Genomic DNA, 13,140 nt, shown 5'->3' on the forward strand with positions numbered 1-13,140 from the left:
AAGTCAACTAAACCTAAAATTCACTCATTCTCTCATTTGTGCAATTGAAGAGTGCTCTTTCTCCATCTCCATCTTCATCTCCATCTCCATCTTCTTCTTCTTCATCTCCTTGTGTGTGTGTGTGTGTGTGTGAGAGAGAGAGAGAGAGAGAGAGAGAGAGAGAGAGAGAGAAAGAGAGAGAGTGCGATCGAGCATTGCGACAATGGCACGGCGGCGATGAAGCAGTTGAGCGCGACGCAGCGTCGGCTCCTTCTTCTTCGCGACGAGGAATCCTCCACGACAGCAAGCGTAGAGCGATGAGTGACACACCATCGCCATCTTTGAGCTTACTATTTTAGGCTAGTTGTGTGCTTGAAGCCATTTGTGGCTCGCACACACTGTATCGAAAAGTTCCTTGGATTGATACGTGCGATAGAAGTGCACATTTTTGGCGCTGCCGGGGAATGCCATACACTAAGCTTGAATGGCACTCTGTGCTTCTTTGTGGTGCAATTTCAATTGTAGGAAAGGTAGAGAAGGAAGGTGTGTGTGTTGAGAAGGAGTTTGTTTTGCTGCTGTGTATTATTTTGTTAATAAGGAATTGAAAGGTATTGTGTTTTCCTTGTTAATAAGGTTTTGAAAGGTATTGTGTTTTCTCCGTGATAAGGTGTTAGTATTAAGGTTGTAGATCCATAATGTTAGTTTTATGTAAAGTACAATAAGTAGTTCTCTTAGCTAGTGAGTTGCTGTAGTAGTGTGTTAGTGTGTAACATTAGCTGTATTAGTGGTAAGTAGGTAGGTTAGGTGCCGCGGCGACCTTATCCCAAAAAAATGTATATATATAGATAAATTTTAAATTTTAAAGGTAGGACCGGGATCGGAAATATCCCCCAGACCCAAGCCTAGATCCAAGCCCAAGCTCACGCTCAGGCTCAGGCCTCAGTCGCCCTTTAAAATGATGTATTTTAGCCTTACATGTAGCTAAAAATCGACCTTTTTAAGGACCAACGGAGCTTCAGGTGACCGAACGTTGTGCTGTAAAGCACACCACGACCCTCTGAGTGATACGCTCATTTTGAGCTATCACACACTTTAATCAAAAACTAATCATTGAAAAACATAAAAAACGAGTGAAAACAGACGCCTAAAAAAGTAAGCGGTTAACCTTTGAGGTTATTTGCCGACGCTTGTAGGGTGCCAAAGGTACATGCATCTGCGCTCTAGTCGTGTGCTAGAGACGGAGCAACTAGAGAGAATTTTGACTTACACGAGTTCTCATTATCCACCTACCTTAGGTTCCGGGCCCTAGGCGGGGACCCAAGGTAGTACAAACCAAGACCCAAACATAGCGGCTAGTGACTCTTCCTCTGACTACGACGTCATGGAGGGTTTCCCAATAGCTCAAGCCAATACATGCATGCCATGGGCCCACAGTCCAGGCCGAGCGTGCTTATCGGCTTGAAGGAAACCTTTAGTAGAGCCACTCGCTCTGAACATGGAGCTAATGATGTAAATGAGGGGGGTGGGGAAGTAAATTCGCCATTCATGACCAACGTAGATCCTATGCCCTTAGAGAGTGTGCATGTGAATACTTCATTCACTGCACCCCCTGACTCTTCAGAGCTATTCCCCTCCGAGGTCATATTACCCGATGGTAGAAGCCTTGCCGAAGTGCAAGAGGTTGAGCGATATATCATTGCGGCTAGGAAAAAGGAACTCAAGAGCTTACGCAAGGCGGAGCAACGAAGAGAGTTAAAATCAAAAGCCCCTATGTCAATATCCTTGCTAGGAGAGTAATCGAGTGCTTCTGACTTAGCAACCGCTAAGGGCCAACCCCTAGAAAGCAACATTGCATCTAGCTCAAACGACACCCCTAGCACCTCAATCCTAGATGGAGCGTTCTTAAATGAGAACTGGGAGTACGAACTACAAACGAAAACTCTAACCGACCTATACACAGGTCACACCTATCATGTGGGTTGGTTATTTCCTACAATCCACAATGGGTGCTACTAGTGTGGAGGATCAACAACAAAGAGTTTGTGAGGTCATCCATAGGGTCATTGAGTTAGAGAGACAGAACAAGGGGATCAACATGCCTTCAACGGGTCTCATGTTATTCTTGGATACAGGAAAGGATAAACAACCGACCTTATTGCAAATGGAGACTCCCTCAGTAAGTCCGATGGATCCTCCATATGTTGTTTTTCCAGGGGTCTCAGTGAAATATGAGCCCACAAGTGATAGCTTTACCTTTCCAAGTCTAGCTTATCTTTCCCTTGATGACACCATGGCCACCATGCCTACCCCAATGATAGGCATGCCGAGAAACACACCATGGACCTTATTTGTTAGTAAAGCACCTCTACATGGTAGCTCAATGCCTGCAACAGTACCTACAAGTGTGTACCACTCGTATACACCCAGGGATCCTCGTACTCATGTAGTTCCTACCCCTCCCATTGTTTCAACTACCTATGCTCGACAACCACAACACCCAAGCTCTTATTTCCATGGGACCATACCGGCTAGCATTAGCATGTCACATCCGACATCTGCTATGCCTAGGACCACACATATGAACTTTGGGCCACCACATGGCACAACATTGTACCCAACGTGGAACCCAAGGGCTTCCTATGCGCCAAGCCCAATGCCAATACCTACTCCACATGTAGTCTCTGGAGCACCTTCACCCACGGTGCTTGCTCACTTAGGTGACTTGGAAACATTTGCTCAAGCTATTGATCAATCTATTGCTGAGAATATGTGTAACACGCCTGATAGAGAACCTAGAAGTAAGGCAGTACAAATAGCCAAGCTCACACAAAAATTTAGTGGAGACGGGGATGTGAGAAAGCATATCGAAGTGTTTGAACAAATATGCGATTCTCTAGGAGAACATAATGAACTGCATAAGAGTAATGCTTTAAGCCTAACCTTAAGTGGGAAGGCAGGGGATTGGTATAGAACCCTAAGGGTGGAAGAAAAAACGATTTACCCTACTCTTAGGACATTGTTCTTGAAAGAATACATACAAGAGGGAGTACTTTGGGGTGTATCCTCTTAGCTCCAGAAAGCCCAACGAGAGGAAGGAGAGTCGGTAAGAGAGTTTATTAGTCGCTTAAAGCATTTGAATTCTTGTTGTAATCCAAATGAACGCTTCAACAATAACCAATTTCTTGATAGATTCATTAGGGGATTACGACATGAGAATATCTACAATGGCCTAGTCATTAGAGGTATCACCACTTGGGAAGCAATCACCACCAATGCGATCCAAGTGGAGGATAATTTAATGATTCAAGGAGAAAGAGTGTCTGTTGAGTCTAAATCTATTAGCTCGCAAGTATCGGAGCATCAGCCAATGACCCTAAAGCCTATTGCTAAGGAGCCAAAGATATTTGAGAGGACTTTAGCAAATCTCACCAAGGCTATTTTAGAGAGTCTTAGAGATAATCTGCTTTGCAAAACAATCATATGTATCCAAGAAGGGAGCAACAATGGTGCTCAGTATGCTATGGACCGCATAGTACCAGTGAATGCCCTACTTTTAGAGTAAAATTCAATGGTGACTGCAATGCATGTGGGAGGCATGGTCATCAAGCTAAGGATTGCATAGTATTTAAGCGTGTGATGGCCAATAGACCAACCTTAGCATGGACAGACACACCTCAAGTGCCTGCATTGATGCCGGCCCCACCTCTTGAACAAACAACACAACAAATGGTCCCTAGGGCCCAAAATATTATTCAAACAACACCCTTACCACCTCCAGTGCTAGGACCGCAACCACCACATCCGAGAATCACTTCTATGAATCAAGTGGGTTGTGAGTCATCTATTGCTTGTTTGGAAGGATGTAAGGAAGATATAGATCCTAATATTGCCTATGGGATGGATGCGCTTGAAGAAAGTCCACAATACTACATGGAGGACTATTAGGGACAAGTCAAACATGTCTATCAAGTAGCTACTCTGGCTGCAAGAGGCCAAAATATCAATTACACTGCTAAGAGACCACCTCTTCAATGCTATGAGTGTGGAGGTCCATATCGTGTGGCCGAGTGTCCTATTAGGCTACAAAAGAACGCCACACTAATGCAAACCAATCAAGCGAGCATGTCTACAATGCCGATACTCATGTGTAATCGACGTGGCATAGATCATTTGATTGCCAAATGTCCAAATAATCCAAATTTGCCGAAGATCACGCCATTAAACTTGATTGAGTATTGAGGAGCCATCACAAAGTACACATGTGGTACTAGTAAACGTACTCACACGATCGGTGCTCCAAAAACAAAATTATATTCTTGAAGAAAGAGACACGGCATCAATTGCCCAATCTCAGAAAAAAGAAGAAAACAGGAAGGAAGAGATTACAAAAAGCAGTGAAGTCAGACCCCAGTTCAAAGATCAACATAGGGACTGGTGACGACCCCGTATATATGAACGATGCTGAAGAGGATTCTGATTCAAGTGAAACCATGGAGACCAAAATGACCACTAATTTAGAAACCAACAAGGAAGATCGTCATGAGCCACAATGGCCAGGATCCAAGAAGAGGATAGAAACTTACCCAAACCCTACAGAGGAGATCTAGTGAGCCAAGCAATTAAGGAGTTTGGTAGAAGATACCCAAAGGGATCTAGAGCCAGCACCTAGGCAGATCCAGATTACAGACACAGTGTTCCCTATGCAACAACAACCTCACCAAGTCCATAGACCCTTAGCCATACCTAGTGTCATCTAAGAAGAAAGTGACTTAAAGTCATGGGAAAGTGGGTGTACTCAGTTCCTGATGGAAAGAATGTTTATAGAGAGACTACCTGATCCTATCGAAGAAATGGAGATCCCATCTTCCCCACGTCAAGGGATTGAAGCCCAAAAGGTGCCGTTAAACATTGCCAAATTGATGGATTTCATGTCTTCAGAAGTTAGAACCATGTAAGGTTTCCAGTTTCCGAAACCTTAAAAATTGTACAAAGCTTGTAAAATTAAATTGAAAACCACTGTTGAAGGATTCAAACACGGCTAATATTGGTATTTTTGGAATCATAAGCAGAGCTTTACTATGGTTAGTAATTTTCAGAATCAGAATCCGATAAAAACTGGAAAAGTTACAGACCCTGGAAGGTTACAATAGAAATTCAATTAGTTAATAAAAATTGGATGGTTTCAGTAATAATTATTAACAAAGACTTCTTGTCCTAAGGTTCTAGAATTAACTGATATTTCAAATTTTCATCATTAGAAATCTACAAAATCAACCAAAATCGATTCTGGAAGGTATGGGGCAATGTGGAGCCGAGGGGAACCTACCAGAGACAGATATAGCAACAGTTGGCGCCATTTGCAAGCTGGGGGCTTGCTTGGGGTGTCAAAACCTGCTAGAAACTGCCCGGTGCCCAGAAAAAGCTATAAAATGACCCCCTTCCCTTCATAAATATTTAGACTCAGAGCCTTGACACACTCTCTCTCTCATCTACAGAGAAAGCTATGCAGAAATCACTAGAGATTAAGCTCTAGTCGGTTAACCTAAACGATAATTAGCATAATCCTTCTTAATTAGCAAGGCTAGATTAATCTATTTTGTTAATAAATCAAAGATTAGGTCTATGTATACTCATAAACTATCTCTTAATTAAATATTCTCTACTGATTGTTGTAATTAAGCTTGGAAATGTTAAGCTAATCAATTATCCTATCATATTAGGACTGAAATTAGCCAAATTAACCAAGATTAATGGGAAATATATTAATTAAGCCTAGATTAAGTTGAGATAATTATTAGAGCTGCATTAGATAGTAATTAAGCTAATAAAATTATCTTATAATTTTTTGAGTAATTTTCATAATTAATTAGGTAAAATTACACTATTTTTTTGAGAAAATTAAACGGGAAAATAATCAAATTGATTCAAAATACTTTGAGTTATTTATCAGTGGTTAAATATATGTTAGGAAACTTGTGATAATTATGTCAAGCTCACATAATTAATTTACCTAATTACTTTAGCAGAAATACTTTGTTTTAAAGACAAATTAAATAGAGGAAATTAGTAAATTGATTTCAAATGCATTGAGTTATTTATCAGTGATTAACTATATGTTAGGAAACTCGTGATAATTAGGAGAAGCTCTGATAATTAATTTACCTAATTACTTTAGTAGAAATACTCTATTTTTAAGACAAACTAGATAGGGAAAATTAGTAAATTGATTCCAAATGCCTTGAGTTATTTATTAGTGGTTAATCATATGTTAGGGAACCCCTGATAATTAGGAGAAGCTCAGATAATTAATTTATCTACTTACTTTAGCAAAAATACTCTATAGGACAAATTAAATAGGGGAAATTAGCAAATAGATTCAAAATAATTTGAGTTATTTATCAGAGATTAATTATATGTTAGGAAACCCATGATGATTATGTGAAGCTCAGATAATTAATTTATCATTACTTAAATAGAAATACTCTGCTTTTTGGATAAATTAAATAAGGGAAATTAGCAAATGGAAATTGAATTGAGTTATTTATCAGGGGTTAATTACATGTTAGGAAACCTGTGATAATTAGTTCAATCTCAGATAATTAATTTATTTAATTACTTTAACAAAAATACTCTATTTTTAGGACAAATTTAATAAAAAAATTAGCAAATAGATTCAAAATGACTCGAGTTATTTCTCAAAGGTTAATTATATGTTAGGGAGCCTGTGATAATTATGTAAAGCTCAGATAATTAATTTACGTAGTTACTTTAGCAGAAATTACTCTGTTTTTAGGACAAATTAAAAGGGGGAAATTATCAAATTGATTCAAAATCTCTTGAATTATTTATTAGAGGTTAATTATACCATAGGATACCAGTGATAATTATGTTATCCTCAGATAATTAGTTTATCTAACTATCCAAGTAAAATTACATTATTTTTAGGGAAAAATAAAAGGAGAAATATAGTAAATTAATCTAAAAACCTTTGATATAAATATCAGAGGTAGAACACACCTTGGGAAATACATGATAAATACCCCAACCTCACATAAATAGTTTAGGTATCTATCTTCAATAAAAGTAAACAATTTTGTGTATAAAATAGACAAGGGAAATTAGTAAATGAATTTATCTAATTACCAAATAAATATCTAAGGTCCAAAATCACTATTGAAGGGTGGGAAAATTACCTCGGCATAAATGGATGGTATAACAAGTTACTATTAGTAAAATTTTATCTAATTTAAACCATAAGTATAGGAGGGAAAGGTTATAAATCAAATTTGTGAAAATTCCTAAAGATAGAACATATTCAATTACAATTTAGGGAGAGTAATCCATTAGCCGATAGAAATTTATAATTTACTAAGGTTCAAATGGAAAATAGACTAAGGAGAAACCTAGAAAAAGGGTTTTCCAAATTAAACGATAATTATGGAAAATTACTTATAGCATAAATAAGTTACCGGAGGAATATCTCATCAAATTGACTATTAAAGATACCTACTTACTCCAAAAATCCTTATTTTTGGGTAAACAAGGAAAAAGAAGATTATTCAATTAAACTTCTAATGAATTAAGTCTTTTTATAAGGCTCCCGACATGGCTCCAAAGAGGACCAGGGGAAATCCTCTTATTAAGGAAGAGGATGTTAGCAACAAGTGAAACAAAGCCACTAATGACCATGAGACTGGGCCTAGCCATAGGCCAACAGAGGAGAGTCTACGGGCACCCTCTCCACAACACATGGACGAGCAGTCCTAGGTGGATTTCTATTTTGTTCACTTAAAATCTTTTAAAGTTTATTTTTAAGTTAACATTGCATACGTAAGGTTAGGAAGGATAAACTGGCTGTAAATGGAAGGTAACTTCTACGAAACCAACAAGCAATGATTGTAAATAGGAAAGAAATGATTGGGTTATGACTGATTGACCTAGGAAAGAAATGTTTGACCATCCTTAAGACAGCTTGTCTCAAGACACCTCTGGTTCCTCGGAAATATTTTACTCCAGGTAATGAGTAATGATGGAGATACCATCATGGAAGAGTCGGTTTCCTCAGCACGCGAGGAGTCTTGACCCCTTGCTTGTTTATGTTTGTGGATAGTACTTTCAAGTTTATCCTAGAGGAACTGCCCGGTTGTATGGGCAACTGGTTTTGGCGTATGGGTGCCCGGACTTTGGGTGATGGCTTTTTCCACCCCGGTTTTTATAAATAAGGAATGGGTGCCATTTTTCACCCCTATATAGGTGGTCTTGAGACAAGCCAATACTGGTCAGAGATACTTCAGAATGACAGTACCTTGTCTTAAGATTAAAGATGTTTGTTTGCTGAAAGAATGTCTTCAATACTGTTTTCAAAGGTTGTCTTAATGAAATGCAGTTGTGGAAGTTAAAAAGGGTTAAACCAATTGCAGTCGAAGGAAACCCCCCTGCGAGGAGCTATTACAACTACAATAACTTTAGAGGAAGAGAAAGGGGAAACTATAGCCAAGGGAATCAACGGAGGGCAGTGCCAACTACAACCACTATAGAGCAAACCTTTCCAAACATCAGATGCTATGGATGCAATAGAATGGGACACTATAGGAGTCAATTTCCTGAGGGGAAAAATCCCCGAGTAGCTACCGGAACCCCTCCTCAGACTCAGATAGGACAAGGAAATAATCAAAGAGGTAGAGGCAATAGAGGACAAGGCAGAGGAGGAGGTAGAGGAGCCAGAGCTTATGCTGCAGTAGGAGAGCCTACCTTGCTGGATGAGGAAGATGAAAGAGCTACTCTTTTTGCCGCCATTGATAACCCTGGAGCTCGGAAACAGTATGCTGTCATCCAAACCACTGCAAACAGAGAAGGTGAAAAATTTGAACTACTTATAGATTATGGCAACACACACTCTTTTCTCTCCCCTAAATGTTTAAGGAAACTTAAATTGAACCAATATCCCACCAAGAAATTAGTGGTAGAATTAGCAAATGGGAAAGAGGTTCTATCTCGATTTACAGCTGGGGAAGTTGACTTTGAACTAGGGGGAACCTTGACTTCATCCTACTTTTGGACTCTACCAGTAGGAATCTATGATGGTATTCTAGGAATGGATTGGTTAATCAAAAATCAAGCCCAAATTCACTATGCTCAAGGGAACTTAACCTTCAAAAATCACTTAGGTGAAGAAACATTAGTACAAGGATTAAATGGGAAGCCTAAGGCTCATTCAGTCAAGGCTTGTCGACTTCTGAAGGGGTTACGTAAGGGGCAACAGATCTTTGTAGTAAAACTTAATAAGGTAGATGATTCAAGGGACGACACAACTCTAGAATGGCTTAAGGAATTCTCAGATATATTTTCGGAAGATCTCTCAAATTTACCTCCTCCAAGGGACATAGAATAGGAAATAGAAACCTTTCCAGGTAGTGAACCAATTTCAAAAAGACCCTACAAAATGTCCCTCCCTGAAGCTATTGAATTAAAAGAACAGCTTCGTCAGCTTATTAAACAGAGATTCATAAGACCAAGAATTTCACCTTGGGGAGCACTTGTTCTATTCCAAAAGAAGAAGGATGGATCTTTACGTCTCTGCATCGATTATAGGGGGCTTAACCAGGTATCAGTAAAGAATAAGTACCCTATTCCTCGCATCGATGAATTGCTTGATAGATTACATGGAGCCAAGGTATTCACAAAAATTGATCTCAGATCAGGTTACCATCAAATCCGGATTAAAGAGGCAGATTTTACAAAACTGCTTTCAACACTCGATATGGGCATTATGAGTTCATTGTGATGCCTTTTGGTCTTATGAATGCTCCACTACTTTTAATCGTCTCATGCAGGATATATTCACAGAATATCTGGATGATTTTGTGTTGGTGTTTTTTGATGATATCCTGGTATATTCGAAGGATGAAAAAGAGCATGAAGGCCATGTACGTAAAGTACTTCATCTTCTACGCCAACATCAGTTATATGCCAAGATGAGTAAATGTGTGTTTTTCACGCCAGAAGTTAGTTATCTTGGTTCTATAATAAACCCTGAAGGAATTTCAATAGACCCCGCAAAGATTAAAGATATAAGAGACTAGCCACAACTCAAAACGGTCAGTGAGATTCGAGGATTTTTGGGCATTACAGGATGGTATAGAATCTTAGTCAAAGATTATGCAGTTATCGCCACACCCTTGACGCAGCTACTTAAAAAGATAGCCAAAGTTACATGGGGAAAAAAACAGGAGGATTGTTTCCTCAAACTAAAACAAAATCTCACATCAGCCCCTGTACTCAAACTTCCTGACTTCACTCAAGAGTGTGAAGTAGTAATAGATGCCAGCGGTCTTGCTATAGGAGGAGTCTTAAACCAAGAAGGCAGACCAATCGCCTTTACTTCTCAAAAATTAAGAATCCACGAGCTAAATTATCCAACTCATGATCTGGAACTCCTAGCTGTCATCCATGCTCTAAAACTCTGGAGGCACTATCTTCTAAGAGGGAAGTTCCAGTTAATCACCGATCATCAGAGTTTAAAATGGATTTTCTCACAAGCAACACTCAACATGAGGCAGAGAAGATGGATAGAACTCTTACAGGAATATGACTTTGAAATAAAATATAAACCAGGGAAAGAGAATGTGGTTGCTGACGCTCGTAGCCGTAAGGTTTTTCTTGGGGCTATTTCCACAGTCGACAATCCAATCCTAAGCAAGGTTAAGGAAGCTTCTCTGGAAGATAAGGATTATCAAAAACTTCTACACGTTATCAATAAACAGGACCTAAAAGAGAAAGAGAAAGACAGAATCAAGGATTATTCACTTGAGGATGGGCTTCTCTATTACAAGTATCGATTTTACTTTCCTAAGAATCCAACCTTAAGGAGTTAATCCTTTATGAAGGACACAACGCTCCAATTGCCGTCCATCTTGGTTATGCAAAGACCCTTAATGCCATAAGAAAAATCTATTTCTGGCCAGGAATGAAAGGAGATATACTTCGCTACATCAGACAATGTCTTTCCTATCGAAGGATTAAGGCTGAACGAGTAATGATGCCAGGGAAACTTCAACCTCTGGACATTCCTCAAATGAAGTGGGAACTCATTAGCATGGACTTTGTAATAGGCCTTCCCACTATTCAAGGGGGTTACGACTTCATTATGGTGGTAGTGGATATGCTGACTAAAGTATCCCATTTGATGCCTATAAAGACAACTTACACTGCATCAGACATAAGCCGCCTCTTTATCAAAGAGATCTTCAGATTACACGGACTTCCTAAGAGAATAGTCAGTGAATAGAGATGCAAAATTCACTTCAAAATTCTGGAAAGCTTTATTTGAATCCTTAGGAACTCAGCTATGTTTCAGTACATCCTATCGCCCTCAGACAGACGGCCAGACAGAAAGAGTGAATCAAGTTATTGAAGACATCCTTAGAGCCTATTATGGAAGAGAACCTCGGAAATGGATCCAATTTCTTCCTTTGGTGGAATTCTCCTATAACTCTTCCTTTCATAAAAGCATTGGGATGTCACCATTTAATGCTCTTTATGGGCATGAATGTACATCACCCCTAAACTTTTCTGACCCTACTACAAGAGTAGAATCTTCAAAGAAAATGTTGGAGGAGATGGATGCCCAAACCAAAGCCATAAGACAAGACATTCAGACAGCCAAGGACCGCCAGAAACAGTATGCTGATAAAAAACGGTTTGATTGGGTTTTTAAACAAGGGGATAAAGTATTCCTAAGGGTACGGCCGAAAAGAAGCACTCTATCCTTGGGAAAATACAAAAAACTAAGCCCCAGATATTGTGGACCTTATGAAGTGATTAAAGTAATCAGTGATCAAGCTTACAAACTCAAATTGCCTGAGCACCTCAAGGTCCATAATGTATTCCATATCAGTCTTCTAAAACCCTACATCCCAAATCCAAATCACACTCTAGATGACGAACAGATTGTGATGTAGAAGCAAGGAATTCTTGAACTCCAACCAGATTGTATTCTCGACACTAGGGAAAGGAGTATGAGAAACAAAGTTATCATAGAACATTTAGTCAAATGAAAGGACTATCCCATTGAAGACGCCACCTGGGAGGATGAAGTATCACTTCGCAAAGATTTTCCCAATTTTGGTTGAGATGAGGACATCTCAATTCCTTAAGTCGGGGTGATTGTAAGGTTTCCAGTTTCCGAGACCTTAAAAATTGTACAAAGCTTGTAAAATTAAATTGAAAACCACTGTTGAAGGATTCAAACACGGCTAATATTGGTATTATAAGCAGAGCTTTACTTTGGTTAGTAGTTTTCAGAATCAGAATCCGATAAAAACTGGAAAAGTTACAAACCCTGAAGGTTACAATAGGAATTCAATTAGTTAATAAAAAATGGATGGTTTCAGTAATAATTATTAACAAAGACCTCTTGTCCTAAGGTTCTAGAATTAACTGATAGTTTAAAATTTCATCATTAGAAATCTGCAAAATCAACCAAAATCGATTCTGGAAGGTATGGGGCAGTGTGGAGCTGGGGGAAACCTGCGAAAGACATATATAGCAGCAGTTGGCGCCATCTGCAAGCTAGGGGCTTGCTTGGGGTGTCAAAACCTGCTAGAAAGTGCTCGGTGCCCAGAAAAAGCTATAAAATGACTCCCTTCCCTTCATAAAAATTTAGACTCGGAGCCTTGACACTCTCTCTCTCATCTAGAGAGAACGCTACACAGAAATCACTAGAGATTAAGCTCTAGTCGTTTAACCTAAACGGTAATTAGCCTAATCCTTCTTAATTAGCAAGGCTAGATTAATCTATTTTGTTAATAAATCAAAGATTAGGCCTATGTAAACTCATAAACCCTCTCTTAATTAAATATTCTCTGTTGATTGTTGTAATTAAGCTTGGAAATGTTAAGCTAATTAATTATCCTATCATATTGGGACTGAAATTAGCCAAATTAACCATAAATTAATGAGAAATACATTAATTGAGCTTATATTAAGTTGAGATAATTATAAAAGCTGCATTAGACAGTCATAAAGCTAGGAAAATTATCTTATAATTTTTTGAGTAATTTTCATAATTAATTAGGTAGAATTACATTGTTTTTTTTGAGAAAATTAAGGGGAAAAATAATCAAGTTGATTCAAAGAACATTGAGTTATTTATCTGTGGTT

Source organism: Adiantum capillus-veneris, chromosome 15 (genome assembly GCF_014529385.1).
Source record: "Adiantum capillus-veneris isolate H3 chromosome 15, ASM1452938v2, whole genome shotgun sequence".
Classification (NCBI taxonomy): Eukaryota; Viridiplantae; Streptophyta; class Polypodiopsida; order Polypodiales; family Pteridaceae; genus Adiantum; species Adiantum capillus-veneris.